The following is a 13,324-nucleotide window of genomic DNA, read 5'->3' as shown; positions in this document are numbered from 1 at the left end:
TCGTATCAAAACACGGGCGCGACTCTGCCGTGTGATAGCTCGGCGAGGGAATTGCTGTCGCTTCCTGTCAACACCGAGTCAAAGGGAGGCCTCGGCGCTTGTTCGTGACGTCACGTCAGCTAGGCACGGCGAACGCCAGGTCTGTTGCAGGCATACTCATAATGGTCGTGTCTCCCTCTCTGACACAGGAAAATGTGAAACTATTGGCGGTAGCTGACCGACACACATTGTTCTTAGAGATTTCTGCTATCAATTAATTGTGCAATTCATTACACTTCTTAACAAATAGTGTACTCCTGAACTTAAATTTCCACTTGTTTTAAGGATTGACATACAAAAACAACTTCGTGGTCCAGCAGCAACAGAATTCGTGCTTCTTCACCTTATTTGTAAATCTGAGGAAGTTACGTTTGTACTGGGTTGCTTTTACAAGAAACTGTGAACATATTGGTGCTCTTCTTTAGGTATCTTGGTTGACTATGGGGTGTGGAGCACTGAATGTTAATGAAATATCCTGCGATTGTACACGTTGGGGGAGAGGGTGGGGGACAGAAGAAGAGGCAAAAGAGAAATACATGTTTCATCGAATAAAATTTTTTTATCTTGTAAAGTTTCTCCTTTCAGTTGCAAGAGGGGAATATTTATCTTTTCTAATGTGCATGTTTAAAAAAGTTTAAACTCAGCAGTATTTTCGATGTATGGAGCTATTTTGTTTCCTGTTTAGAATTCCTTTCGTTGAAAACGACTGTAATCTAATGACTGGCAACAGTTGGACATTTACACATGTAAATTAGTTCACATTTCCAGTGACGATGTCAAACGAAAATAAATAAATAAATAAATAAAAGAAAAGAGTTAATTGTAAGGGGGTTGGGGTAAGTTTCGATAACAAAATGGATCAAGTAAATATAGTTTCTTGAATGTAAAATTTCCGAAGCTTGCAATGGGGTGAAGCATCTTCTCATATTGATCTATGTTTGTTTCGACAGGATTCAGTAATACAGAACTATGATCTTCATTTGTAGCTTTACGATAGTAAGAAAATCTTTCATCTAAATAAAACTGCAGAATCCAAAACAATACCAAACAATTTGTCCAAAAATAAGAGATTTATAGTGATAAGCACGGACAGGCGTTTCTGCCTGCAACAGCGTTCGCCCTGCCTAGCTGCCGTGACGTCACCAACAAGCGCCGAGGCCTTCCTTCGAGTCGGTGTTGTTTCTGTCCGGCAGTGTAGCTATCCGGGAATACGACGTGTCTGAGAGCTGCGCCCCCTCTGCAGCCTACTGGAAGTTTGCAGCCATTCGCCGCGTACCTGGAACGGCTCTCCAGCCCACGACGCTAGTCTAACTACTATATTAGCGATAAATGGAAAACTTGCACTGGGAATCAATGGCCTCACGTAAATACACAAATATTTTAGGAATGTTTTTGAAAAGCCAGACATTTTAGAATGCAGTTGCCAGAAGTACCTTTAAGCGGATATACATCGACAGATTTTCAGATACAAATGTGATTATCCCATCGATATCTGAAACTTCTATCTTATGTCAACGTCCTCTGAAGAGGTCATTTTAGCTCCAGTTTTTAACTTTCTCAACTTTATACTGTTATGTCTACACCAAGTTTCAGTAGTAAATTGCCCTTTAAAAAATCAATACAAAAGAGTTCAATAAATGAAAAGCAACAGTTTTCTTTTATTCTACAGGATTACTTTTATTGTTAACCGGTTTTCGGCTTACAATAAAAGTAATATTGTAGAACAAAAGCAAACTGGTGCTTTTCGTTTATTGTAATGTTGTTCTACCAAGAACCGACGGAAGATTCTGTTAACACACATGAGTTTATCATCTCAGATTAAGCTTCACATTAACATACTACCCGTTTTATATTAGCGACTTAAGAGGAGCAACCCGTTTATTCATAATCCAGTTTTGAAATTTCGAGTTATGAACTGTGCAGTCATATTGCATCATATATTCTTGGAAATTTACCTCTTCTTTTGAAAAGCAACGATGTTTATTCATAATGAGCAACTAAAATGAGAGCTCTACTTGAGAGCTAACCGAATTACTGTTGGTACTATTTTATTCTAAGTTATTGCGTTGCAATTAACTAAAATATAATTTATATTATTGTACTTCATATTCTTTGAAATTACGTGTGGAAATATATAAGATTATCCTGATCACTTACCAGAACTCATAGGGCAATGTGTGGGCCATTTTTGATATATGTATCTAAAATTATCTCATGACTTTTAATAGATATTATGTAAATCTCAAATTCTATAATGTATTGGATTGTTTTGTTTTATATAAAAGGAAGAGGTCTGTCTGCACTATTGTATTTCAGAAGCTGTTTATGTGATAGGCTTTCGGAGGCTGTCAGACGGTCAATGTATATTCCACCTATGTACTTGGTAATTAGTCACAATATAAGACAAGAAAAATATTAGACTATTTTTTATTTCAAAATTTGTACTACAGTCACAAAAACATCGAGCACTTTATGGGGCAACAACCCCCAGGATATCAAGGTTGAGTATCCCATCATATGGAGCAGATAAGTTATTAGGTGAAGTCTCATTAATTGTGATTGAAGTTTTCTAGTTTCACTCGTCTTCGTACTTGTGAATGGTGGAGGCCCAAGTTATTAACTTGTCCCGACGGTATGATTCAGAATTCATTATTTACCACTTTTCAGCTCCAGTCAGAACCTGATATACTGTATATTTCTCTCTCAGCGTCAGTGTTAATTAAACCGCTTCTGTCCTCTCACTATTAAGGGTGGCATTTTAATTATAACGACTGTTTTTAAACTTCTGCTATATTTGTGTTAATGATCATAGGGGCTTGTATGAAACGGTTACACACTAATCGCTGCAATACGTTTTCTAAACTGCAGAGGAAGGAATGGAAAAAATGTAGGTGTAGTTAACAGGGGCATGGGGACAGATTAGCCGGCCTGTATTTTCACCACAACTGAAATTATCATTCCATTTGCGGTCAGTATTTCACGAACACATTGAAATTTTTACCATGCAGAAATAAATAGTAAGTTGTCGTAAGCGCTTTAGAAGCCTCATAAAATAAAAAAGCCTAGTATGGTACATAAATCAAACGGTATGGTCCATCATCAAATTTATAAATATAATGAAAGCTACTAAGATGGAGTACCATACACATAGCTCCAATTTTAACACACCATAATACCTACAGTTTTAGCCATCTTAGAACCAAATCGTCGTTTCAACAAACCCACTACAGTTAGAATAAAGTTACCTTTTCTTTAGTTATCCAGACAATATTTGCCACTTCTCGCCAAGCAAACTTCATTACTCGCTCGCAGTTAATAAGATCGATGAATTGTGCACAGTCTGAGTTTAACAGACTTTTTCATATACACTCCTGGAAATGGAAAAAAGAACACATTGACACCGGTGTGTCAGACCCACCATACTTGCTCCGGACACTGCGAGAGGGCTGTACAAGCAATGATCACACGCACGGCACAGCGGACACACCAGGAACCGCGGTGTTGGCCGTCGAATGGCGCTAGCTGCGCAGCATTTGTGCACCGCCGCCGTCAGTGTCAGCCAGTTTGCCGTGGCATACGGAGCTCCATCGCAGTCTTTAACACTGGTAGCATGCCGCGACAGCGTGGACGTGAACCGTATGTGCAGTTGACGGACTTTGAGCGAGGGCGTATAGTGGGCATGCGGGAGGCCGGGTGGACGTACCGCCGAATTGCTCAACACGTGGGGCGTGAGGTCTCCACAGTACATCGATGTTGTCGCCAGTGGTCGGCGGAAGGTGCACGTGCCCGTCGACCTGGGACCGGACCGCAGCGACGCACGGATGCACGCCAAGACCGTAGGATCCTACGCAGTGCCGTAGGGGACCGCACCGCCACTTCCCAGCAAATTAGGGACACTGTTGCTCCTGGGGTATCGACGAGGACCATTCGCAACCGTCTCCATGAAGCTGGGCTACGGTCCCGCACACCGTTAGGCCGTCTTCCGCTCACGCCCCAACATCGTGCAGCCCGCCTCCAGTGGTGTCGCGACAGGCGTGAATGGAGGGACGAATGGAGACGTGTCGTCTTCAGCGATGAGAGTCGCTTCTGCCTTGGTGCCAATGATGGTCGTATGCGTGTTTGGCGCCGTCCAGGTGAGCGTCACAATCAGGACTGCATACGACCGAGGCACACAGGGCCAACACCCGGCATCATGGTGTGGGGAGCGATCTCCTACACTGGCCGTACACCACTGGTGATCGTCGAGGGGACACTGAATAGTGCACGGTACATCCAAACCGTCATCGAACCCATCGTTCTACCATTCCTAGACCGGCAAGGGAACTTGCTGTTCCAACAGGACAATGCACGTCCGCATGTATCCCGTGCCACCCAACGTGCTCTAGAAGGTGTAAGTCAACTACCCTGGCCAGCAAGATCTCCGGATCTGTCCCCCATTGAGCATGTTTGGGACTGGATGAAGCGTCGTCTCACGCGGTCTGCACGTCCAGCACGAACGCTGGTCCAACTGAGGCGCCAGGTGGAAATGGCATGGCAAGCCGTTCCACAGGACTACATCCAGCATCTCTACGATCGTCTCCATGGGAGAACAGCAGCCTGCATTGCTGCGAAAGGTGGATATACACTGTACTAGTGCCGACATTGTGCATGCTCTGTTGCCTGTGTCTATGTGCCTGTGGTTCTGTCAGTGTGATCATGTGATGTATCTGACCCCAGGAATGTGTCAATAAAGTTTCCCCTTCCTGGGACAATGAATTCACGGTGTTCTTATTTCAATTTCCAGGAGTGTACAATTAGAAGTTGCAAACAGCTTCGCCAGCTCTTGCGCAAGGGAAATCGGCACGACGTGGCGCCATTTAGTGCATGTTGATGGAACTTAACCACCATACAGTGCATACTGAACACCCGACTGAGAACCAGCAGAGAGCTGTGAAACTTTTGGTGTGTGGGTGGTCAGAGTAACCACGGAGGACAAACTGTATCCGGTTTATGGTACAAGTGCAGAAATCGGAAATGTTGCAAGCTGAAGGAAGACCAAAGAGAAGAGGACGAACTTTCAGTTTGCTGATGGCGCTAGCTTGACACTGAAAGATGTTTAACATCTTGTAACACAAATTTGTGCTCACGCTGACATTTTGATTACAACAAGTGGGCATATGTTTTGTGAATCTGAACGACCCAGGTTACTTGTGTGAGGCTACAACTGAACTACCGGCCTACCCCTGTGGGTGTCCGACAGATCTGTACCGAGGGATATTATCGATAAAAGGATTGCTCCGCGTAGGATAACGTGGTTTAATCACAGGCGTCGCACAATGGAAAACTTAAACTTATTAGAGAGGGGTTGCCCTTGAACACGTGAAACAAGGGTGCAAAGATGACAAAATTAGGGAGTTAATCAAACTAAGGAATGAAACAATGGTAAGTAGACACGGAGATGACAAAAGTCATGGGATGCCTCGAAATATCATGTCGGACCTCCTTTTGTAGGGCGCACTGCAGTAATTAGACGTGACATAGACTCAACGAGTTGTTGGAGGTTCCTTGCAGAAATATTGAGACATTCTGACTGTAAAGTTGTCCATAACTGCGAAAGTGTTACTGGTGCAGAATTTTGTGCACGAACTGACCTGTCCATTAAGTCCCATACATTTTCGATGGAATTCATGTCAGGCGATCTGGGTGACCAAGTCATTCGCTCGAACTGTCCAGAATGTTCTTCAAACCAACCGCGAACGGTTGTGGCCTGGTGACATGGCGCAATATCATCCGTAAAAATTTCATTGTGTTTTGTGAACATGAAGTCCATGAATAACCATTTCTAGTCAATTCACGATTCAATTGGACCAGAAGATCCAATCCATTCCATGTAAACACAGCCCGCACCATTATGGAGCCATCACCAGATTGCACAGCGCCTTGTTGACAACTTGTGTCAGTGATTTCGTTGGGTCTGCGCCACACAGTAACTTAACCACCAGCGCTTACCACCTGAAATCGGGACTCATCTGACGAGGCAATGGCTTTCCACTCGTGTAGGGTCCAAACGATATTGTCACGTGCCAAGCAGAGGTGCTGCAGGCGATGTCGCGCTGTTAGCGAAGGCAAGGTCGTCTGTTGTCATAGCCCATTAACGCGAAATTTCATCGCACTGTCCTAACGGGTACGTTCGTCCCACGTCCCACACAGATTTTTGCGTTGTCTCACACACTGTTGCTTGTCTGTTAGCACAGACAACTCTACACAAACGCCGCTGGTCTTGGTCGTTAAGTGGAGGCCGTCGGCCACTACATTGTCCGTGGTGAGAGCTAATGCCTGAAATTTGGTATTCTCTGCACGTTCTTGACACTGAAGGTCGAACCCCAGACCGTTGATCTGTTGGCTGGCACGTGTAACCGCTCTCTAGAGAGTGGTTATACAGAAACGAGTATTAGATTAAATTCTGTAATACGAAATGATCTAAGGGCCAAAAAAACGGTAGTAGTATTTCGAAGTAATAGTTAATTATGAGTTTTTGTTTTCAACGGTGGCGAGTGTGTTCGCAGTTCTTCTGTGGTAGTCGGAATTTTGGGATCAGTAGCCTAATTAAATTGCATTGTTAGAACTGGATTAGACATTGCAGTGGTGGAGAATAGATTATTTCGGGATAAATTCAGAGACGGAGTCAATTAGAGGTGATTGAGTGTACGAACATTGACATTCATGAGAATGGTGATTGTACGTGTTAAACGAAACGCTACGATCGTATACTTACGATTATGAAGAGATTTGTTGACAATACGGAACTTTTATGTTGAATTAGGGCTTTATTCGCTGTATGCGAATTATAAAGAGTATTGGGACCGAAAATAGTTTGCACGCTAGTATCTTCGCCGCTCGCTGCGAATGTGATTTCGCTAATAAACGAGACGTGAAAAATAGTGCCCGTTAAGAGACTAAACTTGTGTTGAACAGACATTGAAAGGATTCGAACCCATAATTAATATCGTGCCGTGAGAATTGAGAAGCTTAGACATTGTAAGGCCCAGAGACATATTCATAATTTATCGGACTTCAATGGCAAATGACATTTTCATTGGAAAGCATATCTTTGGTGATAGCTACACGGAGGAATGTAGTACTGACAGACTGTTATCATACCGAAACAATACACCCGAGGATCAACTCTCCTTTCGTTAATCCACCAGTGCCATCTCTCATTAATTTAAGAACTTAATTTGTCAATAAAACAGAAAATACGAGACATTCCCAGTGTTTTTTAAATTCCGTAATCAGCTAGTGCATAGACAATAATATCTGTGAACATTCAAGGGTCACTGAAGGAAGCTGATGAACTTTTTCCAAACAAATTTAATAGGATTCAACGAATGTATACAGACTGCTAAGGTAGCTAAAGCAAATTACTCAGAGAAACAAATTAGTAAAAATAAACTGCAACTCAATTCATATCTATTCCAGTGTAATAAAAAACAAAACTGTCTTTGGATCCGCCGTGGTCGAAAGTGTGTGAATTATCTCTGGAAAAACGCGATCAATTTTCAACTGCTAGTTCACACGACTAGATTCACAAAGTGGTTGAGAGATGTTTCATGCCCGACCCACACGGCAGGGAATGGATCTTAACTAGCCGGGACAATATGGTTCAAAGGACTCTGGGCACTATGGGACTTAACATCTGAAGTCATCAGTCCCCTAGAACTTAGAACTACCTAAACCTAACTAACCTAAGGACATCACACACACCCATGCCCGAGTCAGGATTCGAACCTGCGACCGTTGCAGTCGCGGGGCCCCGGACTGAAGCGCCTAGAACCACTCTGCCACCGCGGTCGGCCTCGGGATAATATATACACAGACTTTTGAGGTCAGCTCCACTGCGGGGGGCGGGGGATGTTGAAGCGACATCTGTGCAGTCGCGACGACGGTGGTTGTGTGGGCATACACGAAGCCAGGAGAAACGCTTCTTCACCTCAAGTTCGGCAGTTGCTCAATCTCTCTGATGGGGTTAACGCGGCTGCGTCGGGCGACGAAACGGCGACGGCTCTTTGTCGGGCGAGCGTACGTTTCGGCGTGACAGTCCCGTCGTCAGCGGCGGCGAGTGAATGGCGCGTCGGCCATAAACATGGCGGCCGGCATGAAATTTTACGCGCGCCGTCAGTCCGGCGCAAGCGGAGCCGGCCACGTCGCGCTTCATTTGCTAAATCACTGCGTGCGCCGTTAGCCGCTGGACAACAGGGGGAAGCCATCCAGACACGGGCAGGACAGGGGCAGCAGCTAGCCAGCCAGCATTTGTCTGATTGCGGAACCTGGTACTTACCACAGTACTGTCGCTGTAGCCCTAAATGCAGGCTTACAGCCTAGAATTTGAGCCTAGGTGATCCATTTTATCAAAGCTTCTCGCCAGTTCCTCTTTCTGTGACTCACATGAGTGATACTATGACAGACAAAAGTGTCTACATACAACACACTTTGAGCCCGGGATCTCCTGCTTACAAGGCAGTCGCGTTATTCTCTGAACCACCCAGACACAGCGTTTATCGCAAATGCGCAGTCTATGTTCTCACGTTCCCCGACTGACTCACATTCCCACCTAGCGCCATCTATTCACAGTACCCATCCATTTCTTCCATGCTCGCTTAGTTTAGATTCTCGCTGGAGTTCGAATGTAAATGTGCATCCCCACTGAAGGTTGTGGAGTCATTGCCCATTGAGGCGAATCATTTATATGACTGTATGGTTTCTGCTCTTTTGGGCAAGTCTGAACTGAAATGAAATCATGTGGCACTGACGGCTGCGAGTCCCCACCTGGGCAATTTCGGCTCCCAAGTTGGCAGTCTTTTCAATTGGCGCGACACTGGGCGACTTGCGTGTCGACGAAGACGAAATGATGATGAAGACAACACAACACCCAATCCCCGAGAAGAGAAAATCTCTGCCCCAGATGGCAACCGAACCAGCGCCTGCTGCTTCGAAGCATGTTCCATGTATGTGCCTTCACAAGTGTTACACTGTAGCTGATATGCACCTGCTTCCTGGTACATGTCTCTGTTTTTTGTCAGTTTTGGGGTGTATTTTTGTATAGAATTGTTTATTGTGTATGCTATGTTTATTTCCTGTCTTTTGAAAATGTTGATGTTTTCATGGGTGAGGTTTTGTTTGTATGTCATTGTGTACCATCTTGTGTTTTCGATCATCTTTTTCTGATTATCCTGTGTAGTTGTTATGGGGCTGCGTGTTTGTGTTTGGTTCTGTTGTTGTCTGAGGTCGGCGGAAAGACTTGGACAGTGGAGCAGTTTGCACGTGGTAGCGGAGTATAGAAATATTTCGGAGTGCCGACCTGTGCTTTTGTGTGATTTCCGCAGCTTCTGCAGTGACGTTGCAGTATGCATTCACAGGTTAATATCTACTGGAATTGGTACCCTGGAGGTATATCTTCAGGTCATATAAAACTAATACTTCCGTGCCACGACTTCCATGGTGCAAGTGCGCATAAAAACATTTCACTCCTCTGTAAAACATTGGATGGGGTGGTAGATGGGCATCCGATCCGAACCATGCATGATCAGTACATTTCCAAAGCACTATCAAAAGAGGATCTCAGACTGCACATGATAATCCACGTACGATAGGATGAAACCGTCGTCAAAATCCGCGGGGGAAGCAAAGAATTAAAAGACACACAACCCTAAGGAGCCGTCAACATACGAAAATATATTGGCAGGCGTCAAATAAAACTGTAAGTTACAGCACCAGCCACACACTGAATACCGTGAAGTCGAGCAGGCGCCACCCCATCACGGGTTGAAGATCGCGACACGGAACAAAGTAGTCAACAGCGATGTGGTCACGAAACTAATACCTCATGTGCCACGACTTCCAAGGTGCAAGTGCACATAAAAACACGTCACTCCACGGTAAAACCATGGATGAGACGACTGTCTGGGCTCATCTTCTGACAGTGTTTTTAAAATGCACTACTGATCACGTATGGTTTGGATCGGATGCCTATCTGTCATCTCATCCAAGGTTTTACCAAGGAGTGACACGTTTCTATGGTTACTTGTACCTTGGGAACAGTTGGACATGAGGATGTACCACCAGGGTACGAAACCGGTCGTCAGATAGTGAGTACATATGTTGCGTACATAGTTCCGCGTAGTCAGCGCGTACACAACTTTCCCACTAGAGCACGCCCCACTAAGCACAACAGCGCAGGCGCAGCGCTCGTCCGTCTCCGCACTACGAGATGGCGCTGTCTTAGAGACGGACCAAATTCTGCTTCCACCGATCCGCGTATTAATATGTAACGCAGCCAATGAGATCGCTGCTAACGTAGAACCTTTTCTCTTCGCGGATCACACTCGCGCAGTGATACCTGAACGCTCGAGGTATTATAACGAGTGTACAGACCTCCGATTAGTCAGTCTGCATTAGTCTATAGTCAAGTTTCAGTCTGCGCCTAATAAGATTATCATATTCCTGTACACAGCCATGAAGATAAATGTATAGACACTTTGTCAAGTATCAGAGATATGTGAGAATAAGATTAACGTACCAAGACCAAAGGAACTTCAGATTGTCAATAGTAAATAGCATCCAGAATCAAGTTAAGTAAGGTTTATGATTGTTATTATTTTAATAAATGTGTGTGAAAATTAATCAAATTCTGTTTAAAGTTGGTCACCGTCAATCTGCTACTCTAAGCGTGCAAGTGGCATTTCTATCGTCTGAACTAACGGCAGAAGATAAACACGCCACGATAAGACCACGAGACATATTGCTGACACTCGCCTACTTCGTTAGAGCGACAAGTCAAATAATCTGATGGTGTGTGTACCGAAGGTCTTACAGTACGCACACCACAACATAAGAAAAGGCTATTGTGGATTTGCACTTCCGCTCAGTTTAATATAGACTGTTTTACCGTCTCTGATTTTAAACTGTTTGATTGTCCTCCACGGTACGTCCTGTTTTGTTGTTGTGATTATCGGCGGGAGTTGCTAGTAGCCAGATTGATGGTGTTGTGTACTGAACTGTAAGCAGCGAATGTACTCCACTCCACTTGTCCGATCTTGCAGTCTTTACTGAAAATACCTGCATTGCTACAGGACTTTTTGTTATTGACATTGGGGCAGTAAGGAGTTTTAACTCTGTCTGAGGGGTCAAAGCTATGCTGGGGACCGTTGTGTAGACTGATCTTACCTCCTTGGCGTGGACTAAAGGAATGTTTCGAGATCGCTACCAGAAGAGGGGACAGGTCAGTGGTTACGTGTGCTTCGGCGTCCAGGAATAGATGTCTTGGCGCTTGGAGCAGCGGTAGATGAGGAAATACAATAGGGGGCTGACAGGGAGCGGGATACGAGAAACAGGACCTGGAAGACGTTAGCTTCAGTAGTTGACAAGAAAAGAACAATACCAGATATGAAAATATGAAGGTCAGCAAAAACTACTCGAAACACTGACCAAAGGAAAGATCCATCTGCTGTAGCCTAGTTCTTATTCTGCCCAACAATAAAATCGTGTCTGCCATGTTGCATACTGGGAAGATGTCAGCAGCACGAAAACATCTTCACAGTCACTTGAACAATAAGACTTGGAGCCAACAGCTGTATTGTAATTCAAACGTCGTTTATTCAAAACATACACAGCATGATGATAAAGTATAATAACTGTACTGGCAACAAAAATACAATTTGTGACTAAACCGTTGTTTAACAACATCATAAAAGTACATAATAAAAATATACTTTTGGAACCCACACAAAACAAAACTGAGTATCTCATTTACGAATATACTGCTTAAATGTTGTTTTTCCTTTTTACGCTATTGTGTGTAGTTTAGGTGTGTGAAGTTTTAATATGTGAGCTATGAATCGCCTTTGAAATTACTTAACATACACTGTGACTGAATATGGGACGCATCGTGCTACCCTTATCTGGGTTAGCGAGGACATGAAGGGACGTGCTTCGCTTTTGTCACGTTTGTGTGATTTATTGTCTGGGTTCTCGTTCTTATGGACTCTTCAGAGTTCATTGTGTTGCTTTCATTCTCTTGGGTTTCATATGGACGTTTCTAAGTTCGTGGTCCTGGATTTGTACATCTACATCTACATTGATACTCCGAAAGCCACCCAACGGTGTGTGGCGGAGGGCACTTTACGTGCCACTGTCATTACCTCCCTTTCCTGTTCCAGTCGCGTATGGTTCGCGGGAAGAACGACTGTCTGAAAGCCTCCGTGCGCGCTCTAATCTCTCTAATTTTACATTCGTGATCTCCTCGGGAAGTATAAGTAGGGGGAAGGAATATATTCGATACCTCATCCAGAAACGCACCCTCTCGAAACCTGGCGAGCAAGCTACACCGCGATGCAGAGCGCCTCTCTTGCAGAGTCTGCCACTTGAGTTTATTAAACATCTCCGTAACGCTATCACGGTTACCAAATAACCCAGTGACGAAACGCGCCGCTCTTCTTTGGATCTTCTCTATCTCCTCCGTCAACCCGACCTGGTACGGATCCCACACTGATGAGCAATACTCAAGTATAGGTCGAACGAGTGTTTTGTAAGCCACCTCCTTTGTTGATGGACTACATTTTCTAAGCACTCTCCCAATGAATCTCAACCTGGTACCCGCCTTACCAACAATTAGTTTTATATGATCATTCCACTTCAAATCGTTCCGTACGCATACTCCCAGATATTTTACAGAAGTAACTGCTACCAGTGTTTGTTCCGCTATCATATAATCATACAATAAAGGATCCTTCTTTCTATGTATTCGCAATACATTACATTTGTCTATGTTAAGGGTCAGTTGCCACTCCCTGCACCAAGTGCCTATCCGCTGCAGATCTTCCTGTATTTCGCTACAATTTTCTAATGCAGCAACTTCTCTGTATACTACAGCATCATCCGCGAAAAGCCGCATGGAACTTCCGACACTATCTACTAAGTCATTTATATATATTGTGAAAAGCAATGGTCCCATAACACTCCCCTGTGGCACGCCAGAGGTTACTTTAACGTCTGTAGACGTCTCTCCATTGATAACAACATGCTGTGTTCTGTTTGCTAAAAACTCTTCAATCCAGCCACACAGCTGGTCTGATATTCCATAGGCTCTAACTTTGTTTATCAGGCGACAGTGCGGAACTGTATCGAACGCCTTCCGGAAGTCAAGAAAAATAGCATCTACCTGGGAGCCTGTATCTAATATTTTCTGGGTCTCATGAACAAATAAGGCGAGTTGGGTCTCACACGATCGCTGTTTCCGGAATCCATGTTG

Source organism: Schistocerca americana, chromosome 9 (assembly GCF_021461395.2).
Source record: "Schistocerca americana isolate TAMUIC-IGC-003095 chromosome 9, iqSchAmer2.1, whole genome shotgun sequence".
In the NCBI taxonomy this organism is placed as follows: Eukaryota; Metazoa; Arthropoda; class Insecta; order Orthoptera; family Acrididae; genus Schistocerca; species Schistocerca americana.
This window is presented reverse-complemented; position numbering follows the sequence as displayed.